General features: G+C 44.1%; 1 non-coding gene across 1 annotated transcript; it reads right to left on the reverse strand.

Moving 5' to 3' along the window:
* Positions 1–922: 922 nt before the first annotated feature.
* On the reverse strand, positions 923–1,049 carry LOC119183551 (U5 spliceosomal RNA). Its single transcript, XR_005111386.2, has one exon. It is a non-coding gene; the product is annotated as a U5 spliceosomal RNA (small nuclear RNA).
* Between the last annotated feature and the right edge of the window lie 6,093 nt (positions 1,050–7,142).

The following is a 7,142-nucleotide window of genomic DNA, read 5'->3' on the forward strand; positions in this document are numbered from 1 at the left end:
AACAAGCGAAAATTTTCTAGCGAAGAGTTAACTGCCAGACAACACGGAAGTTACTCAATTTGGCTGTTTTTAGCAGTCAAGTAAGCAGCACAGTTATTTTGAGAAAACGTACCATGGAAGAAGAAAAATGTACGCACAAGCATCACATAGTCCTTAGAATACATTCTAGAGCATGACGATAGTTATAGCGCGAGAACAAAACGACGACACAGAGACAAGAAGGACACGAAAGACACGAGCGCTCGTGTCTTTCGTGTCCTTCTTGTCTCTGTGTCGTCGTTTTGTTCTCGCGCTATAACTATCGTCATGCCATACCAACTAGCCCAAGCTGCCACACATTCTAGAGACCATAGCATGAAGCACAAGGCTCAAGAAAAAAAAAGAAACAATGCTGGCCGAGAACAGAAAAGTGTCACAACGGGGCCTGGTCACAATCAGCAGGAACTGTACATCTCCGGATACTTAACTAAAGGTTATAATTGAAATGAACGTGCCCCCGCCTCGGTGGTCTAGTGGCTAAGGTACTCGGCTTCTGACCTGCAGGTCGCGGGTCCGAATCCCGGCTGCGGCGGCTGCATTTCCGATGGAGGCGGAAATGTTGCAGGCCCGTGTGCTCAGATTTGGGTGCACGTTAAAGAACCCCAGGAGGTCGAAATTTCCGGAGCCCTCCACTACGGCGTCTCTCATAATCATATAGTGGAGTTTGGACGTTAAACCCCACATATCAATCAATCAAAGAACGTGCAAATATAGAGCTTTTTTGCTGATTTCTCCATTGATCGATAAGTGATAACCCAGAACACGAAAACGTTGGCACCAGCACTCGTGCCAGGCATATCAAGCAAGAACTTCCCGCCGCATCAACACATAAGTTATGCGAGAACCACCTGCTTGAGCATCTGATTTTCGATTTCAACATTAGGCCCTGCCCAAACGGGCAAGGCCTCCCAAAAATTGGCCTATAGGCTCATTGGAGTGCCCCACCCCACGGTAATCTTTAATAAAAGGCGAAAGATTAATTCGAAAAACCTGAGGTGAGGCCTGAGCAAGGACTGACAATCAGCGCGGTTAGACACCCCACTTACAAAGGCCGTGCCAGGAGGACCAGTACTATTTTACAATGAAAGCAATATTTTTTCAAATAAGCCAAAATTTGTACGTAAAACTTAATGTTTTTTATTTACCAATTCATTTAAATCACATCTTTTAACTGATATCAATATAGTAAACGTGTATGCAAGCAAGGAATTTAATTTTAAGATAGCAATATTGCGCTACCATCGTTTTCAGACGCGATCATACCTTGTGAGCCAATAGATGGCGCAAGCACGCGGGCAAAAAAAAAAAGAAACTGAAATTGAGCAAACAGAGCCAGTGTGTCGGCGTTAGTGATGAATGTAATGAATTCAGTCTAACCTCGATTAGAATACACCTTTTCACAGGAAGGAAAAAAACACCGCCATGATGGGCTGTGCGCGGGAGCACAAATGCTAAGGGCGCAGCGTTGCCAGTGCATTTTTATTTACTTATTAATTTTTTTATTTTAATACATACTGCAGACCATGGTTAGGTCCAAGCAGGGGGGCACAAGAAGATAAAATGCAAAAATACAAACAATACAAGCAAACAAGGCACTTATACAGGGGGTAATTCATTCCACTCTTGTATCGTACGCGGAAAAAAAGAGTACTTGAAGGTGTCAGTAGCAGCAAAATATGGGGCGAAAGCATTCGGGTTGTGGTGCCTAGTAGGTCTTGTTTGTAACGGTGACAAGAACGGAGATGGGTCAATGGACAGTGCACCTTTACTTAGTGAAGAAAGGAAATCAAGACGGAAGCACTTTCTCCTGGATTCAAGGCTGGGGATTTTGTTAGCAAGCATTATTTGTGAGGGAGAATCAGTACGTGAGTATTTAGAGTAAATAAACCTTACAGCTTTTCTCTGAATTCTTTCTATTTTACGGATGTTGTGATTAGTGTAGGGGTCCCAGACTATACAGGCATATTCGAGCTTAGGTGTAATAAAAGTAAAGTAGCTGAGGAGCTTGACGTTAGAAGGGGAATTTCTGAGTTTGTGTTTTAAGAAGCATAGCTTACGAAAGGCAGATGAGCAAATATTGTCAGTGTGTAAATTCCACGAGAGATTGCTGGTTAGTGTGACACCGAGGTATTTATGACTGGTGACTTGTTTCAATGGCGATGTTCCTAGTGTGTATTGATAGTCGTACGGAACTTTCTTTCGTGTTATGCGAAGATACAGTGTTTTGTCGGCGTTCAGCACCATTCCCCAGTTCTTGCACCATTCAAGTATATTAGTGAGATTGGTATTAAGTTCACACTGATCAGCACAGCACGAAACATCCCGAAACAAGACTGCATCATCCGCGAACAACCGAATTTGCACACCAGTTGTAATTTCATTAACAATATCATTTATATACAGTATGAAAAGCAATGGACCCAGCACACTTCCCTGAGGAACTCCCGAAGTGACATCAAGATAGCCGGACCCTATTCCATCTATTATGACCAGTTGTTTGCGGTTTGTCAAGTAATTTGCAACCCATGTGACCAGAATTTCGGGGAGGCCAATATTTCGCATCTTAAGAATTAATTTGTCATGTGGTACCTTATCGAATGCTTTACTGAAGTCTAGAAATATTGCATCTATTTGACCGGTGTTGTCTAAGGTGTGTGCAAACGAATGAAATACTGTAGCTAACTGTGTGATGGTGGAGTACCCTTTCCTGAACCCGTGCTTGAAACCTGTTAGAATATTATGGTCGTTTAAGTATTCAAGAATGCGAGTGGCGACAATGTGTTCCATTAGTTTGCAACAAGAAGATGTTAGTGATATTGGACGGTAATTTTGAAAACATAGGCGGTCGCCCTTTTTAAAGATAGGTACAACCAGAGCTATCTTCCAGTCTTCGGGGAGCTCGCCATACATTAAAGAAGTACGAAATAAAACAACAAGAAATTTAGCCAGTGACTCAGCATAGCGACGAAGAAATATGTTTGGAATGCTGTCGGGACCACATGATTTTTTTGTATTAAGGTTCAAAAGCATAGATAACACACCAGAGTAAGAAATAAAGCCAACATCACTAGGACGATACACTGCGGTATGCGCCAACATACATGCGCAAGAATCAGAGAATACACTTTGAAAGTACTGGTTAAAATGCTGAGCAATTGCCTGCGGGTCTGAAATAAGAGAACCACCCACTACAATTTCCTTCACCGGCTTCTTTTTTTCAGAAATATAATTCCAATATTTACTGGGGTCATTTTTAATAAAATTAGGCAACAATGTTTTAAAATAATAGTCTTTGGAGCCACGAACCTCACGTTCCAAAGTATTCTTTATCTCTTCTACAACGGGTGATTGTACATGTCTTTTTTTTAAGCGTTTAATTCTTCGCTTAAGGTGAATTATCTTCCGGGTTACCCAAGGCGTGTGTTTATAGACTCGTTTGCGCTTGTTTGGCACAAAATTTTGTACGCAGTGTTGGCACATTTCTTTAAATTTATTCCAAAGGGCGCATACGTCGTCCCCATCAAAATCATCAAGGGAAGATTCCAAATGCTCAATTATACATTCATCGTTAGCTTGTGAATAATCCTTGAAAGAGCGTGATGAACATTTATCAGTACTGACAGACTGACCCAATGGCAGAGAGGTACAAACAAGATGATGATCTGACAAGCCCTTTTCTACTGTTACTGTACTCTCTCTAAAGTCGCGGTGAACGAATACAAGATCTAGTACAGAACTGGATGTAGCGTTGACACGAGTGGGTTCTTTAACTAATTGGATCAAGTCGTGAGTAAGCATTATATCAAACAAAATATGTATTTGTTTGTTGGATTCATAGTCTGTCTGGAACCGCTCCCAGTTGACTCCTAAGAAGTTGAAGTCACCAATCAGTATCATTTTGCTATTTTGGAACTGGAGCATGTGATCCCGTAATTTGGCAACATAATCAATTCCGGCATCCGGCGGTCTATAAAGAGCATAAAGAATGAAACTGAAGCCCCAACAAGACAATCTAAGACATGCGCACTCAAGCCCAAAAGGATTATCAACAAAGACGGCTTCTATTGATCTCTTGATCAAAACGGCAACCCCGCCCCCCCTAGATTCCCTATCTTTCCGGTATATATTGTAACCAGGGGGGAAAGCGTGGTCGTCACTTACATCACTGCGCAACCAGGTTTCAGTGACTACCGCAATGTGAGGGTCATGTTGAAGTAACAGAATTTCGAACTGTTCTGTTTTGTTATTGACACTTCGTGCGTTTAAATTGATGATTCGCAGCTGTCGTTCCTTGCAAATGTTTATGTTATTTTGTGCGCCGTGTTTGTTAAAGGGTATGAAATGGTTCGTTTGGTGTTTACTCTTGCCTAGTGTGATGACCCTATTGGCAATGCATGGAGCCGTGTCATTGGGCGGCTCCTGTTCATGGCGTCGTTTTTTTGTAGTGGTACTCGTTCATTTTTATCACTGTCCTAGACATAGGCTTTGTCGTTTATCTACAATTTGGTAAATGCTAATGCAACTTTCTCCTTTTTATCGCGATTCGGTTTGGCACTTTCCCACAGTTTCTTACGTACATTTCGTACTTTTTTTGAAAAATCCTCCCCAATTGAAAAATTAGTATTTTTCAATTTATGACCGTTCTTTAGTATACTGCTCTTATCTCTCATGTCAAGCAGTTTGAAGATTACAGGTCGTGTCTTGTTTGGATCCGGCCTTCCTAAACGATGAATCCGTTCAATTGCAACCGGATTCAGTTCCAGAGTGCCCTCAATGATTTCACTGTTCACTACGTGCTCTAGCCTTTCGTTGGTCTCTCTTTCAACCTCAGGTATGCCGTAAACAATCAAATTTGATCTCCTGCTGTAGTTTTCTAATTCCTCAATTCTATTCTCTAGAACCAGGATTTGAGCACTCATAGAGGCCACTTGTTCCTGGTACGCCTCGATCTTTTGTTCCAGTCGCGTGAGGGTATCCATTTTGCTTTCTCTGTTGACCAATCGGGTCTCTTTTATTTCCTTAATATCGCTAGCAATTCGAGGGGACGCGCCAATTTGCGCAGCCCAAGGAGGGCTATGGCGGTGCCCAGGGAGGCGTTTAAGAAAAGGTGAATAGTCCCTTTGTCGGGCCTCCCTGGTTTGTACGCCGGGAGGCAGGCCGCGTCTGTTTGGCGCCTGGCGCCGAACGGTGGCCCCCTTGCCAGCAACGTTTCTAGAACTAGGTAAGTTGCAAAACTGAGCGATGTGGCGCGGCGCTGCCGCTGCCAGCGACTAATGTGGCGCTGCTGTCGCATCCGGATTCACTCACTGCATGCTCGCTCGTGCCACTCCCGTAACATCCGTCGCCTGTGCATGTTGCAGTACGTCGATATCTGTGGAGGCTTCTTTCTGCGTGCACATTTTTGTGCGTCAGCGTGCCATGTTCTGCTTTGAATGTGTTGCGTGTTTCCATCATGCCCATATGTTGCGTTCTCGGCTGTAGAGTAGCTACAGGAAATGGGAGACACCATGGCATTTCTTTTGTGCCCACGTGTACCTGAGCAGCGAGAGGTATGGGACCACGCTATTCCGCGTGCGGATAAGAAACTGCCCAGCAACTCACGTGTGTGTGATATGCACTTTCGTGAGAAGGACATCCTGAAAACTTTCACGCACGTCATATGGTAAGAAGGTACAAATCGCAAGAGGAAAGTGGGACCTCGTTGAAGGATGCGTTCCACGAATATTCCCGAATTTGCCCGCATACCTTTGTCGCGAGGCCCTCGATAAATAAGTGAAAGCTGCCCTATAGGGGTGGGATATTTTCCAGAATATTATCGGCGAAAAAGAATAGACTATCAAATAGACTATAGGGCTCTATTCCCCTTTAGGACTATAGGGGAATAGAGTATAGGGCTCAAAAAAAGCGCCATTTGAGGATAAAGGCATTGTAGTCGCAGAAGACATGACAGTCACCATTAGCAGCCATCACCATCGCTCGGCCAAGTAACCCGGCAAGGCAGATACCATCTTCCGATTGGCGGAACTTCTGGAGGACATAAAAATCTGAAAGTGTGTTCATGTTGTCCCAGTGCGTCAGCAGGCAGACTCATGAGAAAATGACTACGAAGTGCTCACCGATATCCCAAAGTGCGGTCTCTGCTTGAAGCTTTGGTTGCAGCTGTGTTAACAGGTTTCATTAGAGGAACTCCAGAAAAAGCAGAGCGAAGACATGCTCAAGAAAATGGCCGCACGCGTAGCTTTTCGACGGTATAGGTTGCTAAAGAATGTGACTGACATGGAAAAAAAAGGCTGACTACATAACCAGACAAAAGCCACGAGATTGCGTCACATAGTTGTAATTTATTTTCAAGCACGAAAAACACAGCCAGAAAAAAGGATTGAAGACATTGTAATTGGGTTTTCGCGTCTAAAAATCTATTGGGAACGTACACCAACTAGCAACTAACTGACAGACTCGCATGTTTTGCTATATATCAAGCATTGTTTATTGTGGGCAGCTCAAAAAACCATAATTATTTTGTATTTGCCTTACACCGCTAAATATTGCGCAGTATTAAGTTTCTGCGGCAGCACAACAAATATCGATAATATACTGTTGGCAAAGTTCAGAACGGCCGCCACGACGACTACGCGTTTTCGTCTGCTAGCGGAAGCTTGTTGCGCCGCCAGTGCCACCAAACCGGAAGCTATCCCGGCACCGTGTGACGAGAAGTCTTACGCGGGGAGTTTTGCAACTTACCTAGTCTAGAAACGTTGCTTGAAAGGGCATGGCCGTCTGCCCGAAACAAAACGTCCCGCCCACACGACCCTGGGGGGAAAGCAGTGCCGGGACAGACGTAGGATGATGGTGGGTTGATCAGTTAAGTGTGACTCTGGGACAAAGCGCTTCGGCGCCGCGTCTCCTTTTTATCTGACAACGGCACCTCGATTAGTGGTTCTCTAGTCACGTACGGTACGGTCGCGTACGGTCAGATTAGTCACAGGACTTTGTCCTACGTAACCTCTCTGTTCTGGATGCAACTTAACGCAACTTGAGATGGACGCCCACACGAAAGAGGCCGTGATGAGCTCTTTTCGACTATCAAGAGTGTCATTTCAGCA

This window comes from Rhipicephalus microplus, chromosome 1, assembly GCF_043290135.1.
Source record: "Rhipicephalus microplus isolate Deutch F79 chromosome 1, USDA_Rmic, whole genome shotgun sequence".
In the NCBI taxonomy this organism is placed as follows: Eukaryota; Metazoa; Arthropoda; class Arachnida; order Ixodida; family Ixodidae; genus Rhipicephalus; species Rhipicephalus microplus.